Raw genomic sequence first — 23,242 nt, forward strand, 5'->3', positions numbered from 1 at the left:
GGTGAGTGTTTTGCATTGATCTGTTTCAGGTCTTGTGGAAACTCCATTAGGCGAGCGCCTGTAATTGCTATCTGAAGTGGGGAAAACAGCATACTGATGTCAGGGCAACCTGGAGGGCTAAATGCGCAGCAGTAGCTCAATGCACCATAATAAAACTTATTAAATTATGAATTTTAAATGTAAGTCAAAATGTCACAAGGAAGATTTTATTTTAGACAGCTTTTTAAGTGATTTTAAAATAGGCCTATATTGTTATTATTATTATTATTTTTTTTTAAATTAACACTCACTCAAGTAATCGAATTGGATATTCAATTAACCATGCCCATCCCTAGTTAGCACAACTGGTGGCAATATCAGGATTGACATTTTATTTAACCCTTGCATTATGTTCGGTAAGGCTATACACGGTCTGAATACTTTCCGAATGCACTGTATATATGTGTGTGTGTGTGTGTGTGTGTGCATTGTAAACTCAGCAAAAAAATAAACGTCCTCTCACTGTCAACTGCGTTTATTTTCAGCAAACTTAACATGTGTAAATATTTGTATGAACATAACAAGATTCCACAACTGAGACATAAACTGAACAAGTTCCACAGACTAACAGAAATGGAATAATGTGTCCCTGAACAAAGAAGGGGGGGTCAAAATCAAAAGTAACAGTCAATATCTGGTGTGGCCACCAGCCCTAGCCCTCACCCTCCGATCCAACAGGTCCCAGATGTGCTCATTGGGATTGAGATCCGGGCTCTTCGCTGGCCATGGCAGAACACTGACATTCCTGTCTTGCAGGAAATCACACACAGAACGAGCAGTATGGCTGATGGCATTGTCATGCTGGAGGGTCATGTCAGGATGAGCCTGCAGGAAGGGTACCACATGAGGGAGGAGGATATCTTCCCTGTAACACAGCGTTGAGATTGCCTGCAATGACAACAAGCTCAGTCAGATGATGCTGTGACACACCACCCCGGACCATGATGGACCCTTCACCTCCAAATTGATCCCGCTCCAGAGTACAGCCCTCGGTGTAACACTCATTCCTTCGATGATAAACGCGAATCCGACTATCACCCCTGGTGAGACAAAACCGCGACTCGTCAGTGAAGAGCACTTTTTGCCAGTCCTGTCTGGTCCAGCAACGATGGGTTTGTGCCCATAGGTGACGTTGTTGCCGGGGATGTCTGGTGAGGACCTGCCTTACAACAGGCCTACAAGCCCTCAGTCCAGCCTCTCAGTCTATTGCGGACAGTCTGAGTACTGATGGAGGGATTGTGTATTCGTGGTGTAACTCGGTCAGTTGTTGTTGCCATCCTGTACCTGTCCCACAGGTGTGATGTTTGGATGTACCGATCCTGTGCAGGTGTTACACGTGGTCTGCCACTGCGAGGACGATCAGCTGTCCGTCCTGTCTCCTTGTAGCGCTGTCTTAGGCATCTCACAGTACGGACATTGCAATTTATTGCCCTGGCTACATCTGCAGTCCTCATGCCTCCTTGCAGCATGCCTAAGGCATGTTCACGCAGATGAGCAGGGACCCTGGGCATCTTTCTTTTGGTGTTTTTCAGAGTCAGTAGAAAGGCCTCCTTTAGTGTCCTAAGTTTTCTTAACCGTGACCTTAATTGCCTACCATCTGTAAGCTGTTAGTGTCTTAACTACTGTTCCACAGGTGCATGTTCATTAATTATTTATGGTTCATTGAACAAGCATGGGAAACCGTGTTTAAACCCTTTACAATGAAGATCTGTGAAGTTATTTGGATTTTTACGAATTATCTTTGAAAGACATGGTCCTAAAAAAGGGACGTTTATTTCTTTGCTGAGTTTATGTGTACGGTGTGTATGTACAGTGCATTCAGGAAAGTATTGAGACCCCTTGACTTTTTCCACATTTCACTTTACAGCCTTATTCTAAAATAGTTTTTATCCTCTTAATATACACACAATACCCCATAATGACAAAGCAAAAACAGGTTTTTAGAAACTGAAATAAAACATTTACATGTGTATATACAGTACCTTTTGACTAGTACTGTATGTATTGAATGTATACATCCAAATGGGTGACTATAGTGTTCACCTGCATGTGCTAAATTATAATCAACTTGCTGAACAAAAGCAGGCTCCACAGGTCAATACAAATAATGTGATTGACCAAAGTAAACCCTCATAAATACTGGTCTACCAAGCACTATGTTAATATGTCCAATCATGAGTCTATATTTAATTGTCAAAACGCATCACTTCGCTCTTGATTACTTGGGGTGGCCTACTTGTACATTTTATCCATGCGTATTGAAAAGTTTTCAATCAATAAAATAAATGATTGTCAGATCTGGCCTACTCTCTAGCTATATCAAATTTATCAAATCAAATGTATTTATATAGCCCTTCTTACATCAGCTGATATTTCAAAGTGCTGTACAGAAACCTAGCCTAAAACCCCAAACAGCAAGCAATGTAGGTGTAGAAGCACGGTGGCTAGGAAAAACTCCCTAGAAAGGCCAAAACCTAGGAAGAAACCTAGAGAGGAACCAGGATATGAGGGGTGGCCAGTCCTCTTCTGGCTGTGTCGGGTGGAGATTATAATAGAACATGGCCAAGATGTTCAAATGTTCATAAATGACCAGCATGGTCAAATAATAGTAATCACAGTGAACAGGTCAGGGTTCCATAGCCGCAGGCAGAACAGTTGAAACTGGAGCAGCAGCACAGCCAGGTAGTCTGGGGACAACAAGGAGTCATCATGCCAGGTAGTCATGAGGCATGGTCCTAGGGCTCAGGTCCTCCGAGAAAGAAAGAGAGAAAGAGAGAATTAGAGAGAGCATATTTAAATTCACACAGGACACCGGATTAGACAGGAGAAATACTCCCGATATAACAGACTGACCCTAGCCCCCCGACACAAACTACTGCAGCATAAATACTGGAGGCTGAGACAGGAGGGATCAGGAGACACTGTGGCCCTATCTGATGATACCCCCGGACAGGGCCAAACAGGCAGGATATAACCCCACCCACTTTGCCAAAGCACAGCCCCCACAACACTAGAGGGATATCTTCAACCACCAACTTAGCACCCTGAGACAAGGCCGAGTATAGCCCACAAAGATCTCCACCACGGCACAACCCAAGGGGGGGGCGCCAACCCAGACAGGAAGACCACGTCAGTGACTCAATCCACTCAAGTGACGCACACCTCATAGGGACGGCATGGAAGAGCACCAGTAAGCCAGTCACTCAGCCCTTGTAATAGGGTTAGAGGCAGAGAATCCCAGTGGAGAGAGGGGAACCGGCCAGGCAGAGACAGCAAGGGCGGTTCGTTGCTCCAGTGCCTTTCCGTTCACCTTCACACTCCTGGGCCCGGCTACACTCAATCATATGACCTACTGAAGGGATGAGTCTTCAATAAAGACTTAAAAGGAGACCGAGTCTGAGTCTCTCACATGGGTAGGCAGACCATTCCATAAAAATGGAGCTCAATAGGAGAAAGCCTGCCTCCAGCTGTTTGCTTAGAAATTCTAGGGACAATTAGGAGGCCTGCGTCTTGTGACCGTAGCGTACGTGTAGGTATGTACAGCAGGACCAAATCGGAAAGATAGGTAGGAGCAAGCCCATGTAATGCTTTGTAGGTTAGCAGTAAAACCTTGATATCAGCCCTTGCCTTAACAAGAAGCCAGTGTAGGGAGGCTAGCACTGGAGTAATATGATCAAATTGTTTGGTTCTAGTCAGGATTCTAGCAGCCGTATTTAGCACTAACTGAAGTTTATTTAGTGCTTTATCCGGGTAGCCGGAAAGTAGAGCATTGCAGTAGTCTAACTTAGAAGTAACAAAAGCACGGATTCATTTTTGTGCATCATTTTTGGACAGAAAGTTTCTGATTTTTGCAATGTTACGTAAATGGAAAAAAGCAGTCCTTGAAACAGTCTTGATATGTTCGTCAAAAGAGAGATCAGGGTCCAGAGTAATGCAGAGGTCCTTCACAGTTTTATTTGATACGACTGTACAACCATCAAGATTAATTGTCAGATTCAACAGAAGATCTCTTTGTTTCTTGGGACCTAGAACAAGCATCTCTGTTTTGTCCGAGTTTAAAAGTAGAAAGTTTGCAGCCATCCACTTCCTTATGTCTGAAACACAGGCTTCCAGCGAGGGCAATTTTGGGGCTTCACCATGTTTCATTGAAATGATCAGCTGTGTGTCATCTGCATAGCAGTGAAAGTTAACATTATGTTTTTGAATGACATCCCCAAGAGGTAAAATATATAGTGAAAACAATAGTGGTCCTAAAACGGAACCTTGAGGAACACCGAAATGTGCAGTTGATTTGTCAGAGGACAAACCATTCACAGAGACAAACTGATATCTTTCCGACAGATAAGATCTAAACCAGGCCAGAACTTGTCCGTGTAGACCAATTTGGGTTTCCAATCTCTCCAAAAGAATGTGGTGATCGATGATATCAAAAGCAGCACTAAGGTCTAGGAGCACGAGGACAGATGCAAAGCCTCAGTCTGACGCCATTAAAAGGTCATTTACCACCTTCACAAGTGCAGCCTCAGTGCTATGATGGGGTCTAAAACCAGACTGAAGCATTTCGTATACATTGTTTGTCTTCAGGAAGGCAGTGAGTTGCTGTGCAACATCTTTTTCTAACATTTTTGAGAGGAATGGGAGATTTGATATAGGCCGATTTTAGTTTTTTATATTTTCTGGGTCAAGGTTTTGGCTTTTCCAAGAGAGGCTTTATTACTGCCATTTTTAGTGAGTTTGGACACATCCGGTGGATAGAGAGCCGTTTATTATGTTCAATTTGGGAGGGCCAAGCACAGGAAGTAGCTCTTTCAGTAGTTTAGTTGGAATAGGGTCCAGTATGCAGCTTGAAGGTTTAGAGGCCATGATTATTTTCATCATTGTGTCAAGAGATATAGTACTAAAACACTTGAGTGTCTCCCTTGATCCTAGGTCCTGGCAGAGTTGTGCAGACTCAGGACAACTGAGCTTTGGAGGAATACGCAGATTTAAAGAGGAGTCCGTAATTTGCTTTCTCATGATCATGATCTTTTCCTCAAAGAAGTTTGTGAATTTATTACTGCTGAAGTGAAAGCCATCCTCTCTTGGGGAATGCTGCTTTTTAGTTAGCTTTGCGACAGTATCAAAAATAAATGTCGTATTGTTCTTATTTTCCTCAATTAAGTTTGAAAAATAGGATGATCGAGCAGCAGTGAGGGCTCTTCGATACTGCACGGTACTGTCTTTCCAAGCTAGTCGGAAGACTTCTAGTTTGGTGTGGCACCATTTCCGTTCCAATTTTCTGGAAGCTTGCTTCAGAGCTCGGGATCTTCTGTATACCAAGGAGCTAGTTTCTTATGACAAATGTTTTTAGGGGTGCAACTGCCTCTAGGGTATTGCGCAAGGTTAAATTGAGTTCCTCAGTTAGGTGGTTAACTGATTTTTGTCCTCTGACGTCCTTGGGTAGGCAGAGGGAGTCTGGAAGGGCATCAAGGAATCTTTGGGTTGTCTGAGAATTTATAGCACAACTTTTGATGCTCCTTTGTTGGGGTCTGAGCAGATTATTTGTTGCGATTGCAAACGTAATAAAATGGTGGTCCGATAGTCCAGGATTATGAGGAAAAACATTAAGATCCACAACATTTATTCCATGGGACAAAACTAGGTCCAGAGTATGACTGTGGCAGTGAGTAGGTCCGGAGACATGTTGGACAAAACCCACTGAGTCGATGATGGCTCCGAAAGCCTTTTGGAGTGGGTCTGTGGGCTTTTCCATGTGAATATTAAAGTCACCAAAAATTTGAATATTATCTGCTATGAATACAAGGTCCGATTGATGCTATGAAGACAAATTCACAAAAATTCTATGGATGCTAAAAGATGTCTTAGTTTTCTCTGGAAATGTTATTAAACATTCATTTAACCTTCAAGCATACAGTGCCTTCAGAAAATGTTCACACCCATTGACTTTCTCCACATTTTGTTGTGTTATAGCCTGAAATTTAAAATTGATTAAATTTAGATTCTGTGTCACTGGCCTATACACAATACTGCATAATGTAAAATTGGAAATTGACAAATTAATAAAAAATTTAAAGCTGAAATGTCTTGAGTCAATAAGTATTCAACCCCTTTCTTATGGCAAGCCAAAATAAGTTCAGGTTGTAAAATCCTGCTTAACAAGTCACATAATAAGTTGCATGTACTCACTCTGTCCAATAATAGTGTTTAACATGATTTTTTAATGACCACCTAATCTCTGTACCCCACAAATACAATTATCTGTAATGTCCCTCAATCAAGCAGTGAATTTATTAAATACACTTTGGATTGTGTATTAATACACCCAATCACTACAAAGATAAAGGCGTAATACTCAGTTACCGGAGAGGAGGGAAACCGCTCAGGGATTTCACCATGAGGCTAATGGTGACTTTTAAACAGTTACAGAGTTGAATGGCTGTGATAGGAGAAAACTGAGGATGGATCCACTAACCTAAATGACAGTGAAAAGGAAGCCTGTAAAGAATAAAAATATTCATGTCAAATACATATGGTTATGTTTGGGGCAAATCCAACACAACACATGAGTACCACTCTTCATGTTTTCAAGCATGATGGTGGCTGCATCCTGTTGCGGGTATGCTTGTCTTTGGCAAGGACTAGGGAGTTGTTTAGGATAAAGAATAAACGGAATAGAGCTAAGCACAGGCAAAATCCTTGAGGAAAACCTGGTTCAGTCTGCTTTCCAACAGACACTGGGAGACATTCACCTTTTAGCAGGACAATAACCTGAAACACAAGGCCAAATATACCCTGGAGTTGCTTACCAAGACGACATTGAATGGTCCAGAGTGGCCTAGTTACAGTTTTGACTTAAATCAACTAGAAAATCTACGGCAAGACTTGAAAATGGCTGTCTAGCAGTGATCAACAACCAATTTGACAGAGCTTGAATATTTTTTTCAGAATAATGTGCAAATGTTGCACAATCCAGGTGTGCAAAGCTCTTAGAGACTTACCCAGAAAGACGCACAGCTGTAATCGCTGCCAAAGGTGATTCTAACATGTATTTCATGTTCAATAAATTTGCAGGGGAATTTTGTGTAGATGGATGGGTGAGAGTAAAAAACTATTTAATCTATTTTTAATTCAGGCTGTAACACAACAAAATGTGCAGTAAGTCAAGAGGTATGAATACTTTCTGAAGGCACTGTATTTACCTCTGACTTAAATGTTCAAACATAGAAAAATGCTATAAGAACAGCAAATTCAAAACTTTTCCCTCCTTGAAACCTTATTAGGCCATAGGCAGAAAGCAATCTAAATCATGGGAGCGAAAAGCCTGCAGGTCCTAATTATAAAAATACAAAATAGGTTGGTTCTTCTGTATAGCATGGATACACACCCAAAACAAGGATGGTGTTTTTATTGGAAACTTGCAGCAAGAGTATATACACTGAGTGTGCAAAACATTAGGAATACCTGCTCTTTCCATGACAGACTGACCAGGTGAATCTATGTGAATGCTATGATCCCCATGTGAAAGCGATGATCCTTTTGGGTACACCTACTGGAGAGCTATTCTTTGTCTACACCAGTAGTTCCCAAACTTTTTATAGTCCCGTACCCCTTCAAACATTCAACCTCCCAACTGTGTACCCCCTCTAGCACCAGGGTCAACGCACTCTCAAATGTTTTTTTGCCATCATTGTAAGCCTGCCACACACACACACTATATGATACATTTATTAAACATAAGAATGAGTGTGAGTTTTTGTCACAACCCGGCTCGTGGGAAGTGACAAAGAGTTCTTATAGGACCACGGCACAAATAATAATCAATAATTTTGCTCTTTATTTAGCCATCTTACATATAAATCCTTATTTGTTCATAAAGAATTGTGAATAACTCACCACAGGTTAATGAGAAGGGGTGTGCTTGAAAGGATGCACATACAGTGGCTTGCGAAAGTATACATTTTTCCTATTTTGTTGCCTTACAACCTTGAATTAAAATAGATTCTAACCACTGGGATTTTTGCCCGTTCTTCAAGGCAAAACTGCTCCAGCTCCTTCAAGTTGGATGGGTTCCTGCTGGAAAGTCAACCCCCATCCCAGTCTGAAATCTCTGGAAGACTGAAACAGGTTTCCCTCAAGAATTTCCCTGTATTTAGCGCCATCCATCATTCCTTCAATTCTGACAAGTTTCCCAGTCCCTGCGAATGAAAAACATCCCCACAGCATGATGCTGCCACCACCATGCTTCACTGTGGGGATGGTCTTCTCGGGGTGATGAGAGGTGTTGGGTTTGTGCCAGACATAGCGTTTTCCTTGATGTCCAAAAAGCAACATTTTAGTCTCATCTGACCAGAGCACCTTCTTCCATATGTTTGGGGAGTCTCCCACATGTCTTTTGGTGAACACCAAACGTGTTTGCTCATTTTTGTTAAGCAATGGCTTTTTTCTGGCCACTCTTCCGTAAAGCCCAGCTCTTTGGAGTGTACGGCTTAAAGTGGTCCTATGGACAGATACTCCAATCTCCGCTGTGGAGCTTTGCAGCTCCTTCAGGGTTATCTTTGGTCTCTTCGTTGCCTCTCTGATTAATGCCCTTCTTGCCTGGTCCGTGAGTTTTGGTGGGCGGCCCTCTCTTGGCAGGTTTGTTGTGGTGCCATATTCTTTCCATTTTTTAATAATGGATTTAATGGTGCTCTGTGGGATGTTCAAAGTTTCAGATATTTTTTTTATAACCCAACCCTGATCTGTACTTCTTCACAACTTTGTCCCTGACCTGTTTGGAGAGCTCCTTGGTCTTCATAGTGCCGCTTGCTTGGTGGTGCCCCTTGCTTAGTGGTGTTGCACACTCTGGGGCCTTTCAGAACAGGTGTATATATACTGAGATCATGTGACAGATCATGTGACACTTAGATTGCACACAGGTGGACTTTATTTAATTAATTATGTGACTTCTGAAGGTAATTGGTTGCACCAGATCTTTAGGGGCTTCATAGCAAAGGGGGTGAATACATATGCACGCACCACTTTTCAGTTTTGAATTAAAAAAAATGTTTTTTCCATTTCACTTCACCAATTTGGACTATTTTGTGTATGTCCATTACATGAAATCCAAATAAAAATCTATTGAAATTACAGGTTGTAATGCAACAAAATAGGAAAAAATGCCAAGGGGGTGCATACTTTTGCAAGGCACTGTAACTCTGCAATGTTGGGTTGTATTGGAGAGAGTCTCAGTCTTAAATAATTTTCCACACAGTCTGTGCCTGTATTTAGTTTTCATGCTAGTGAGGGCCGAGGATCCACTCTCACATAGGTACGTGGTTGCAAAGGGCATCAGTGTCTTAACAGCTCGATTTGCCAAGGCAGGATACTCTGAGCGCACCCCTATCCAGAAATCTGGCAGTGGCTTCTGATTAAATTAAATTTTCTCAGAACCACTTGTTGCAATTTCGATGAGGCTCTCTTGTTCAGATATTGGTAAGTGGACTGGAGGCAGGGCATGAAAGGGATAACGAATCCCGTTGTTTGTGTCGTCCGTTTCGGGAAAGTACCTGGATAATTGCGCTAACTCAGGCGCTTCGCTAAATCACATTTGACATTGTCCGTAAGCTTGAGTTCATTTGCAATGATGGAAAGACCTGTGTGTTGTCCTTGTTAATGCAGACAGAGAAGAGCTCCAACTTCTTAAATCATAGCCTCAATTTTATCCCGCACATTGAATATAGTTGCGGAGAGTCCCTGTAATAGATTAAAATCATTCAGGCGACAAAAAACATCACCAAGATAGGCCAGTCATGTGAGAAACTCGTCATCATGCAAGCAGTCAGACAAGTGAAAATGATGGTCAGTAAAGAAAACTTTAAGCTTGTCCCTCAATTAAAAAAGGGTCAATACTTTGACCCTTGATAACCAGCGCACGTCTGTATGGTGAAAAAGCGTTACATGGTCGCTGCCCATTATCATTGCATAATGCATAAAATACACGAGAGTTCAGGGGCCTTGCTTTAATGAAGTTAACCATTTTCACTATGTCTCCCTGTCATGGCTTTTGCGCCATCAGTACAGATACCAACGCATCTTGACCACCAAAGTCCATTTGATGTCACAAAGCTGTCCAGTACTTTCAAAATATCCTCTCCTGTTGTCCTGGTTTCCAGTGGTTTGCAGAAGAGGATGTCTTCCTTAATTGACCCCCCACCCCCATAAACGTAACGACATGTATCGGGGCTGTGCCAGGCCCGCCACATCTGTTGACTCATCCAGCTGTATAATGCATAAAATTCACAGGCTTGTATACAAAGCAGTAGTTGTTTCAAAACATCTCCTGCCATGTCACTAATGCGTCGTGAAACAGTGTTGTTTGATGAAGCCATTTTTTGGGCCTTTTCCCCCAACATTGTCCCAGCCATATCCACGGCAGCAGGAAGAATTAAGTCCTCCACAATAGTATGGGGCTTGCCTGTCCTAGCCACTCGGTATAAAGTGGCTCAGATGAAACCTTCACTCTTGCGAAGACATTTAGAAACAAAACATGCCACGCAAGTTTTTTGATCGAGAATTAAGACGACTTTCGAGTAGTAAGACATGTATAAAAGCAACATACCATTAATAAGAAGGGGCTAGAAGCGTCTTATATACCGAGTTTTTAAAATTATAATGCCCTTTTAGTGTAAGAGCTGTTTGAAAAGACCATCTGAAATTTCAGCCTGTTTTGGTCAGATGGAGTTTTTGCCTGCCTGTCGTCACTAGGCGGTAAATTAGTTAATAGACCAATAAAGGGGTTGCAGTTGCATCACAAATCACCTAGCAACCACACCAGATGCCGTGTTGGAAGACCAGAGTCAGTCTGGTGGAAGTCCTCCAATCGTCCATATGGCTGGCTGCGTTTTTCTACCACCAGAAACATCGGGAAGATTGCCCATTATTAAGGACCCAGAAAACAGATGGAGTTGGAAAAGTAAGTAAATATATTTTGAAAATGATAAACAATGTATTATTAGCTAAACCTGTCAGAGAAGGGAGACTAGGTTACTCTGGATAGGGCATGTACCTTTTGTGGGAGGACATTTTGAAAAGATTCTTCTAGCAAAAAAAAAGCCAAATCAGAGAGCACTGAAAATTACGTTGCTATATCTCTGAGTATAATGATCCCTGTTTCTTTGGGATGTTTTCTGTCCTCAGATACGGAGAGCTGTGAAACCCTGTCTGCAGATGAAGAGAAAGGTCCCAATGAAAGTCCCAAAAGAATAAGGGTAAATCTTTAGCAAATGTTTTAAACAAAAATCCAATTTAAAAAAGACACACACAATGTATAAACCTATTACAACTGGAGTAGGCCAACCCTGCTGGGTGTGCAGGCTTCTGTTCCAGCCTAGCAGTAACACACATGATTCCATTTATCAAACCTAATTAGTTGATAATCAAGTGTGTTATTGCTGGGTTGGAATAGAAGTTTGCTCACCAGGTAGATCAGGGATCAGTGGAGCGAGGTTGGCTACCTCTGGTATTGACTAGAGCTGTGTTCGAATACCCATACTAACATACTGTATACTACATACTTAATGAGTATATACTACATACTATAAGTTCATTTTAGTATACTGTAAACAAACAGTATGCTTTCAGTTGAGCGTACTAGCTCTTCGCCTGTCTACCGGAAGTTTATGCTGTTGCTGTGCAACCTCTTGCTAGCTAGTTAGCATAAATGATTAGTTAGACATTTTACGACTTTGGGTGTGTTCTTAAATACAATGTGGAGTGCCAGAGGGAGCTCGTAAAGTTAAAGCGTTGTCCGTTTGTAAATTCAGAGCGTTTCGCTCTCGGAGCGCACACTGGACGCTCTGGCCAAGGAGTAGGGTTGATTTGAGTGTTCTGATCTTACAACGGCAGTCAAGCACCCAAGCTAACGTTGGCTATGAGACCACTCTGACCATTTTACTCACCCTAGCAGAGCTGGTTAGGCAGTTTATGTTAACCAGAACGTTGGTGAATAACTGTGCTGCTGGCAAAACTTTTATTATGCCTTTTTGCCGACGTTTACTGACACCGGCCATATTCAACGGGTGTTGAGTGCTCGTAAATTCATTATTCTGCGCTCTGGTACACTCAGACGAGAAGATAGCCAGAGAGAATTTACGAAAGCACCCCACTGAGCATCCCATTTTCTTCAAATCTGAATATGATGTGAAGCCATGCCCATTTCCTAAAGAATTGCATTATGGGCCCTAAAGTACAGAAATATTGTCCTCTGAGTGTATACTTCCTATTTTGGCGAATTTAGTACGACATCCGGGAACTTTTGGCATACTAACTACAATCGATACTATGACCAATAAGCATACCATATACTCAATTCATGTTACAAATAGTACAGTTAGTATGAGTATTCGAACATAGCTTTTGTTTACCTTATGCTTTCGTAATAATAGCCTACTTGTTACTAAGATGTCTAATCTTTGAGTTAGCTTACTTGTACACTTTGAAATTATATGTAATAAAGTGCTGATTCTTTGAAGTTAATTGTAATGTTAATTATTATTCAAGATGAACTAGTCAATGTTGATTAATCACAGATCACAATCCTGCAATAAAGGGTAGAAGGAATCTGTCTCAAATGTGTTTGTGTTGTATTCTCAAATGAACATGACCTTTTTGTTCAGTTGCAAGCTCTCCAATTAGTTTTGTCACTCTCAGGATGTCAGTCATACCCATATTGCAGCTGATAATGGCACGCAACTCCGGTCCTTGAGTCCCCTCAGTAGCACACATTTGTTATAGCCCCAGACAACATACCTAATTCAACTCATTGGAGGGCCTGATGATTAGTTGAATCAGGTGTGCTTATCCAGGGCTACAATATAAATGTGTACTGTTGGGGGTACTTGAAGACCAGAGTCGGGAACCACTGGCCTACAGTATGACGGCATTAGCCTTATGATTGCATTTGCAATGCATCCCATGACATTGTACATCTGAAGCAGAAAATAGCTTACCTCACACATTGTTTACATAAAACATATAGCTCAACAACGTATTCAATTAAAAAGCGATACCAATAGACAATGTATATTAGGCTCATCATTATACTAGATTTTGTACACTGATATACAATTGTTGGCCTCCCGAGTGGCACAGTGGTCTAAGGCACTGCATTGCAGTGCTAGCTGTGCCACTAGAGATTCTGGGTTCGAGTCCAGGCTCTGTCGCAGCCGGCAGGCCCATGGGGCGGCGCACAATTGGCTCAGCGTCGTCCGAGTTAGGGAGGGTTTGGTCGGCAGGGATATCCTTGTCTCATCGCGCACTAGCGACTCCTGTGGCGGGCTGGGTGCAGTGCACGCTGACACGGTTGCCAGGTGTACAGTGTTTCCTCTGACACATTGGTGCGGCTGGCTTCCGGGTTGGATGGGCATTGTGTCAAGAAGCAGTGCGGCTTGGTTGGGTTGTTTTTCAGAGGACGCATGGCTCTCAACCTTCGTCTCTCCCGAGTCCGTACCGGAGTTGCAGTGATGAGACAAGACTGTAACTACTACCAATTGGATACCACAAAATTGGGGGTGAAAAATACAACAATAAAAAATTTAATTGTTTAGTGCAAATCCAACCCCTGTGAAATGTCAAAGCAGGAGATTGGATCCTTAGCATAAAAACAGACACAACTACTTCTACAAAGTTCAATGCCAGATACTTTTCTCCCAGAAGGTCTGACTGGCACTTGGAGGTATCAGACCTCAGGATAAGACCCAGATGCAGACAGTTCAAATCACAGAAGTTTATAAACAAAACGGGGAAGGCAAAACGACAGGTCAAGGGCAGGCAGAGGTCGGTAATCCAGTGCAAAGTCCGTAAGGTACTGAACGGCAGTCAGGGCAGGCAGAGGTGTCGAAAGGTACTGAACGGCAGGCAGGGTCAGGGCAGGCAGAATGGTCAAAAGTAGAAAACAGGGACTAACGCGAACAGGAGTACGGAAAAACACGCTGGTAGGCTTGACAAGAGAAACTGGCAACAGACAAACAGAAAACACAGGTATAAATGCACAGGTGATAATGGGGGAAATGGGCGACACCTGGAGGGGGTGGAGACCAGCACAAGACAGGTGAAACAGATCAGGGTGTGACAGGATGTGCCACTGATAATGAAGCTGGTTTGCCTAAGACTACCACAACAATTACATTGTCTATGCTAAATGTGTTTAAATTGTAAAAGAAAGAAAAATAGTTAGGCTGTAAGAAATACATTTTATTTAATAAGGCAAGGCAAAGCAGAGATGACACACAATACAACAAAATAGCCTATTATGAAAGTATGTTTACAATGTCATAAAACAATAGTATTTTACATGTTGTTCCAAATTACAATTCATTTATTCATACATGTGTACTGTGAAACTGTGTTTCTGTTTAATCAGCAGTTATTGCTGCACCCTTCATTCTGTTAAAGGGGGAATGGCACAACAGAATCATTCAGATTGACCAAGGCATAGCATATGAAAACCATTTTGTCTAACTGAGGGTTGTCTCCTTTCATATCTGGAAAAGGGCAAAATAGTAGAAGTAGAAACTGATGCTGCTGCAGCATTGCTCATCTTCACAGTGGGAATCCAGTCGACATGGGCGCCTTGATAGCTGATTAACCTACAGCATCGGGGTTCTTGATTGGTTGTGTTTAATTCATACAGGTGATTTAGTGTCATATAGAGATGAAATCTATTGTTGGGCTGGAAGAACCAATAGTCAACACAGCAGGTTGTCCTATCCCATTGAGGCCTTTGTTCTAGACTGTAATGGCCATACACTGTCCCACTTTATGATTAGAGTTCTCAACAAATGGGGCAGCAGGTAGCCTAGTGGTTAGAGTGTTGGACCAGTAACTGAAAGGTTGCTGGTTCGAATCCCCGAGCTGACAAGGTAAAAATCCTAAGGCAGTTAACCCACTGTTCCCCGGTAGGCCGTCATTGTAAATAAGAATTTGTTCTTAACTGATTTAAAGGTTAAATAAAAAAGTGACAGACAGATCAATAAAAAAACAACCTTGTCTTGAATGCAACCATCTAAGCCTATGAAAAGAGGAGACATCTAGCCAGGAGGAGGACATTATTGTCCAAAATTCCAGTTTTCAGTTGTCCCTTCCTCACTCAGACTAATCCCAGACAGTCCTACTGTAGCTAATTCCTTGCTTGAGAAATTGCTTTCTGCTGTGAAGCAAATATTTGATTTTTTTTGACAATTTTAATTGAAAACAATCAGAGCAATGTACTTAATTGTTACCCAGAAATTATTTGCTATTGAGATAAAAACAACTGTATTGGACTTTTACTTTATTTGGCACTTAATAGCCATTTACAACGAGCTTATCGTGGAATACAAGAAATGGGGGGTCCACAGTGGAGAGGGTCAAGTTTCTCGGTGTCCTCATCACTGAGGAATTGGCACCAGCACAGTCGTGAAGAAGGCATGGCAGTGCCTCTTCGCCTTCAGTAGGCTGAAACGATTTGGCATGGCCCCTCAGATCCTTAGGAACTTTTACAGCTGCACCATCCTGACTGGTTGTATAACCGTCTGTTATGGCAACTGCACCACTCTCGACTGGAGGAGAGTGGTGTAGATGGCCCAACGCATCTCTGTTGGTGAGCTCCCAGCCATCCAGGACGTACATTCCATGCGGTGTCTGAAAAAGGCCCAAAACATTGCCTAAGACTCCAGCCACCTCAGACACGGACTGTTCTTCATGCTCCCTTCCGGCAGGTGGTACCAGTGCGTCAAGGCTCAGACCAACAGACTCCTAAACAACTTATCTCCTGGCCATAAGACTGTTAAATGGATAACAACTACTGCTCTCCCACAAACTATCCACACTGACTCTATGCCCATCCACAGGTCTCTACCCACTCAGACGCACACACCTTAGGGCTGTTGCGGTGATCGTATTACCGCCACACTGTCAGTCATGAGTCATTACCGCAGTAAAATTTAAAAAAAGCATGCCCAGGGTGCATGAAAGGAGATTACGGTGCGTACATATAGCCCTAGGCGATGCTGTTGGTTCATTGATTGTGCAGGGCGGCTTACAGGTAGTCCTTAATAGGGATTTTTCTATATTTTCATAATTAATTGGGTGGCACATTAACTTTAGCTATACAGAATATCTCATCACCATGCGTTTCCATCTCCTTTCCTTTATTCCTTTCTTGAGCGTGCAGAGGGGCTGTCAACAGTTTAGTGAAATATGTTTTGTTGAGATAAACATGTTACTATCGATGTTCCCAAACAGATTTCACTTGGTTTCCCAAATTAAGCGCTGGGTAGCTGCAGGAACAGAGTTGGAGAGTCCATGGCATAGATAGTTTGGGTAGAATATCACCTGTCGGGCAGCGAGAGCATGCTCCTCAAACAGTGGTTGACGCGTGGAGTGAAGTAAGTGTTGTTATATTTATTTCTCAGCTGCTCATATGAAGCACAGGTCTGCTATAAAACTGAAGTAGCCTACCAGGCATTATTGAAAAACGGACTGGTGGGAAAACACGTGGGCTCCATTCGCCATTTGAGTACACACAGCTTACATGTATTTTTCCCCCTCCCCCTGTCCATTTGATAATCTAAATCAAAACTTATTTTACATATTAGTAAAGACAGGATTAAATTGAGAATAGTCTGATGGGTGAAAATATGATCACTTGGTGAGAGAGAGTGTGCAGCCTGAGGCAAGCCTGAGCGCAAGCTTTTTTTGCGACTTTCTCAAATCATCAATATCCTATAGTCGCATCACGCAGCCCATTCATGTTTGGATTTCTAAAACATTCTAAGGTTTGTATCATTCACAACTAAGGTTGCCAAATAACTCTAGCGTGTAGGACCTGTTTCAAATGATCACTTTTAGCTCAACATAGCCACTTCATATGCACACTCGCTCCAGAATGGGAAAAATATCCTTTCTATTTTATTCAGCTTCAATTCAGCTTTGTTCAAGTAAAATCATAATGTTTAAAATAATGGCGCAAGACTTATAAGCATATCTTGTCAGCGAAATGAACAAGCCTATATCCTATGGCATGGACCATAGCCAGATACCATACAGTAGGCCAACTCATATTCTGTTCTTTGGGAAAATACATTTTCTTCATACTAAAATAAACTATGGATTTATTGTGATGGTGTATTTGAAATTGATTTATTATACTTTTTTAAATGTAGATGTTCCAAAGGTGCATCAGCGGCTTGTATGCTTGAAGGCCTGGAGATGCTAAATGTTTTTTTTCATGCTTTTGCATGACAATAACCGGCTGGCAAAATGACTGCCACAACTCTGACACACCTTCACTGTCACTCTTACTCACGTGCACACACACATACTCACATGCGCACACTCACATACTGTACACCCTCAGTCACACAGTCGTTACTGACGCCACACACTTACGCTTCTGCTAAAATGATTGTTGATTAATCAACACCCACACACATACACACACTCACCAATACGCACACACCCACCCACCACTTATGCTGCTGCCATACTGTTTACTGTTGTTATTATTATTATTATTGATCCTGCTACCAGTCACTTTCTCCTAATGCTGCAATACTGTACATAGCTATCTCAAACACTCCAGTATCCCTGCACATTGTAAATGTGGTACTGGCCCTGACCCTGTATAAAGTCTACATTGTTTTAGTTTTTGTCTTCCTCCTATTTCTTCTGGTTTATTTTTGTTATACTATTTTGATATTGAATACTGCACTTTTGGGAAGGGCTTGAAAGTTAAGCATTTCACTGTACTTGTGCATGTGACAAATTAAACTTGAAACTACTATAGTAATTTTGTAGATGGGATTTTTTTGTAAAAAAATTTATGAAGTTGAACATGTGCTCTTTATGACACAATGTTAAAATGAGGTGAAATCAAGTTCGATTATTTTTTTTTACCAACTTCCAATTCTGAAAAGACACCAAATTGGTGGAACAAACCTTATATGATTACTTTATGTCTTGGTCAATATGTAAACATATGGCTTCTAAGTCTTGATGTAGGTCTTAATGTATACATCGGAACATCTTCTTCGTTTCCCGTGAGAAGTGTGAAGATGCCCATACCTTCCCGTTCCCAAGAAGAGTGCAGAGTTACCTACATAGCAGACACACAATGCTTGACTACTAGGTGATGTGTCCAAACAGATACTATGGTATGTTCTATCCACTGAAGTCATAACCATATCTTAGCACTGATGTCTTTACCCCATTACTGCAGTCATAAACCAGGTAATGACCCACCCTCTATTTAATTAGCAAGCATGTTTAGAAGGAGAAGCAGGTAAAACGTAGATAGTTCCCATTAACTGTGATGAGTCAGTCTGTTGTTTTTTATTTGGAGAAAATGTTGAGCTGACGTGTGTTTCTGTGTGTATCTTTCCAGACATGTGCCCTACCCTAACCTGTTTCCAGACCAGTCCCCTAGCGAGGAGTGGACCATGGAAGAGTGCTTCCGACCTCTGACCTTCCACGGCATCATCTTGCGGTCCCAAGTTGGTCAACCTGCTCATCCGTGGCGTCTGCTACACAGAGAACCAGTCGGTTAGTGTTCCAACCCACTCCTCATGAGGGTCGTATTAGTTAGTGATGGGTGGGAAAACATTTATACAATAGATTATGCCAAGATTATCTTAATCTTATCTTGATTTTAATCTTCTTTTTATATGGTGAGCCAACATGTTTTCAGCACTTTTATTTCCATGACTGCTCAAAACTTGTTTATTCATGGCTCTTTAGTTCCTTTGCAGCAGACATGTAGTGAGCAGTATGTTTGAACATCGAATCACAATAAAATCAGAGTATCGATTCGCAATATATAAAATAGTGTGCCATAAAGAATCGCAATACATATAGTATCCCACCAAAGTATTGTGATAATATCATATTGTGAGGACCCTGGCAATTCCCAGCCCTAGTGTTCACTAGGCACCAAATGGAAGAAACCGTGGAGGAACTACCGTCACTCTCATTTTTGTTCTCCATTGCAAAACGTTTTGCTACGTTTTGCTACTTTGTGCTATGCACTAATGAACATGACCTAGGAGTTAGTCAGTGTGTCTAGGGGAGAGAGGAAGTGAAGGAGTGTCTGTGTTTGTGCACTGTTCTCTTTGACTGTATGTCTGTGCGTCCACATAGAGTGCCACGCAGCCCAGACTGTCATACGCTGAGATGACTGAGGACTACCGCTGTTTCCCAGAAATCCACAACTTGGACCTGGCCCTCCTCAACCCCCGCATGATAGTGGTATGACCCAGTCCATCACACATCTATAGCTACTACTGCACCCACGTGATAGTGGTACGACCCAGTCCATCACACAGGAGCTGTGTTGTTAGACTTCAATGCAGCTTCTTATATTATCGATCATAATCTGTTGCTGAAAAAACATGTGTTATCTGCCATATCGTGGATTGAGAGCTACCTATCTAATAGAACACAGAGGGTTTTCTTTAATGGAAGCCTCCCTAATGTAAACCAGGTAGAGTGTGGTTGTTCTTCAAGGCAGCTGTCTTAGCCCTCTACTGTTCTCCTTTTTACTAATGACCTACTACTAGCATTGAATAAAGCCTGTGTGTCTATGTACGCCGATGACTCAACATTATACACGTCAGCTACTACGGCAAGTAAAATCACCTAACAAAGAGCTGCAGTCATTTTTAGAATGGGTGGCTAGTAATAAGCTAGTCCTAAATATATCGAAAACTAAAAGCATTGTATTTGGGACAAATCATTTGTTAAACCCTGAACCTCATCTAAATCTAGTTGTGAATAATGTGATCACACAGTCGTCCGGAACAGCTGGTGCTCTCATGCATGTTTCAGTGTTGCTTGCCTTGAAGCGAGCATAGAAGTAATTTAGCTCGTCTGGTAGGTTCGTGTCACTGAGCAGCTCGTGGCTGTGCTTCCCTTTGTAGTCTGTAATAGTTTGCAAGCCTTGCCACATCCGACGAGCGTCGGAGCCGGTGTAGTAGGGTTCAATCTTAGTCCTGTATTGAAGCTTTGCCTGTTTGATGTTTGTCGGAGGGCATAGCGGGATTTCTTATAAACTTCCGGGTTAGAGTCCCACTACTTGAAAGCGGCAGCTCTACCCTTTAGCTCAGTGCGGATGTTGCCTGTAATCCATGGCTTCTGGTTGGGGAATATATGTACGGTCACTGTGGGGATGACGTCATTGATGCACATATTGATGAAGCCAGTGTCTGATGTGGTGTACTCCTCAATGCCATCGGAAGAATCCCGGAACATATTCCAGTCTGTGCTAGCAAAACAGTCCTGTAGTTTAGCATCTGCTTCATCTGACCACTTTCTTATTGACCAAGTCACTGGTACTTCCTGCTTTAGTTTTTGCTTGTAAGCAGGAATCAGGAGGATAGAATTATGGTCAGATTTGCCAAATGGAGGGCGAGGGAGAGCTTTGTACGCGTCTCTGTGTGTGAAGTAAAGGTGGTCTAGAGTTGTTTTCCCCTCTGGTTGCACATTTAACATGCTGATAGAAATGAGGTAAAACTGATTTGAGTTTCCCTGCATTAAAGTCCCCGGCCACTAGGAGCGCCGCCTCTGGATGAGCGTTTTCCTGTTTGCTTATGGCCGTATACAGCTCATTGAGTGCGGTCTTATTGCCAGCATCGGTCTGCGGTGGTATATAGACTAGAGGTCAACCGATTATGAATTTTCAACGCCGATACCGATACTGATTATTGGCGGACCAAAAAAAGCCGATACCGATTAATCGGCCGATTTTTTTATTTATTTATTTGTAATAATGACAATTACAACAATACTAAATGAACACTTATTTTAACTTAATATAATATATCAATAAAATCAATTTAGCCTCAAATAAATAATGAAACCTGTTCAATTTGGTTTAAATAATGCAAAAACAAAGTGCTGGAGAAGAAAGTAAAAGTGCAATATGTGCCATGTAAGAAAGCTAACATTTAAGTTCCTTGCTCTGAACATGAGAACATATGAAAGCTGGTGGTTCCTTTTAACATGAGTCTTCAATATTCCCAGGTAAGAAGTTTTAGGTTGTAGTTATTATAGGAATTATAGGACTATTTCTCTCTATACGATTTGTATTTCATATACCTTTGACTATTGGATGTTCTTATAGGCACTTTAGTATTGCCAGTGTAACAGTATAGCTTCCGTCCCTCTCCTCGCTCCTACCTGGGCTCGAACCAGGAACACACCGACAACAGCCACCCTCGAAGCAGCGTTACCCATGCAGAGCAAGGGGAACAACTACTCCAAGTCTCAGAGCGAGTGACGTTTGAAACGCTATTAGCGCGCACCCCACTAACTAGCTAGCCATTTCACATCGCTTACACCAGCCTAATCTCGGGAGTTGATAGGCTTGAAGTCATAAACAGCGCAATGCTTGAAGCATTGCGAAGAGCTGCTGGCAAAACGCATGAAAGTGGCCTGCTGGTGCCTACCACCGCTCAGTCAGACTGCTCTATAAAATATCAAATCATAGACTTAATTATAATATAATAAACACACAGAAAGAAGAGCCTTATAGGTCATTAATATGGTTGAATCCGGAAACTATCATCTCGAAAACAAAACGTTTATTCTTTCAGTGAAATACGGAACCATTCCGTATTTTATCTAACAGGTGCCATCCCTAAGTCTAAATATTCCTGTTACATTGCACAACCTTCAATGTTATGTCATAATTACGTAAAATTCTGGCAAATTAGTTCGCAACGAGCCAGGCGGCCCAAACTGTTGCATATACCCTGACTCTGCGTGCAATGAACGCAAGAGAAGTGACACAATTTCACCTGGTTAATATTGCCTGCTAACCTGGATTTATTTTAGCTAAAATGTATTGATTTTAAGAAAGACATTGATGTTTATGGTTAGGTACACGTTGGAGCAACGACAGTCCTTTTTTCGCGAATGCGCACCGCATCGATTATATGCAACACAGGACAGGCTAGATGAGCTAGTAATATCATCAACCATGTGTAGTTAACTAGTGATTATGATTGATTGATTGTTTTTTATAAGATAAGTTTAATGCTAGTTAGCAACTTACCTTGGCTTCTTACTGCATTCGCGTAACAGGCAGGCTCCTCGTGGAGTGCAATGTAAAGCAGGTGGTTAGAGCGTTGGACTAGTTAACCGTAAGGTTGCAAGATTGAATCCCCGAGCTGACAAGGTAAAAATGTGTCGTTCTGCCCCTGAACAAGGCAGTTAACCCACCGTTTAAAAAAAAAAAAAATCGGCATATCGGTGTCCAAAAATAGCGATTACCGATTGTTATGAAAACTTGAAACCGGCCCGAATTAATCGGCCATTCCGATTAATCGGTCGACCTCTACCCACAACATGATGCTGCCACCCCCGTGCTTCACGGTTGGGATGGTGTTCTTCGGCTTGCAAGCCTCCCCCCTTTTCCTCTAAACATAATGATGGTCATTATGGCCAAACAGTTCTATTTTTGTTTCATCAGACCATAGGACATTTCCCCAAAAAGTACGATCTTTGTCCCCATGTGCAGTTGCAAACCATAGTCTGGCTTTTTTATGGTGGTTTTGGAGCAGTGTCTTCTTCCTTGCTGAGTGGCCTTTCAGGTTATGTCAATATAGGACTCGTTTTACTGTGGATATAGATACTTTTGTACCTGTTTCCTCCAGCATCTTCACAAGGTCCTTTGCTGTTGTTCTGGGATTGATGTGCGCTTCTCGCACCAAAGTATGTTCATCTCTAGGAGACAAAATGCGTCTCCTTCCTGAGCGGTATGATGGCTGCATGGTCCTATGCTGTTTATACTTGCGTACTATTGTTTGTACAGATGAAAGTGGTACCTTCAGGCGTTTGGAAATTGCTCCCAAGGATGAACCAAATGTTTTTTTCTGAGGTCTTGGCTGATTTCTTTTGATTTCCCCATGATGTTAAGCAAAGAGGCAGTGAGTTTGAAGGTAGGCCTTGAAATACATCCACAGGTACACTTCCAATTGACTCAAATGATGTCAATTAGCCTATCAGAAGCTTCTAAAGCCATGACATCATTTTCTGGAATTTTCCAAGCTGTTTGAAGGCACAGTCAACTTTGTGTATGTAAACTTCTGACCCACTGGAATTGTGATACAGTGAGTTAAAAGTGAAATAATCTCTCTGTAAACAATTGTTGGAAATATTACTTGTGTCATGCACAAAGTAGATGTCCTAA

At 42.0% G+C, this 23,242-nt stretch overlaps 1 pseudogene; it reads left to right on the forward strand.

The window, feature by feature from the left end:
* The window catches only part of LOC115166369 (chloride transport protein 6-like), a 40,185-nt pseudogene that overhangs the window by 12,190 nt on the left and 4,753 nt on the right, over nt 1-23,242 (forward strand).

The sequence above is a fragment of the Salmo trutta genome, chromosome 28, assembly GCF_901001165.1.
Source record: "Salmo trutta chromosome 28, fSalTru1.1, whole genome shotgun sequence".
NCBI lineage: Eukaryota > Metazoa > Chordata > Actinopteri > Salmoniformes > Salmonidae > Salmo > Salmo trutta.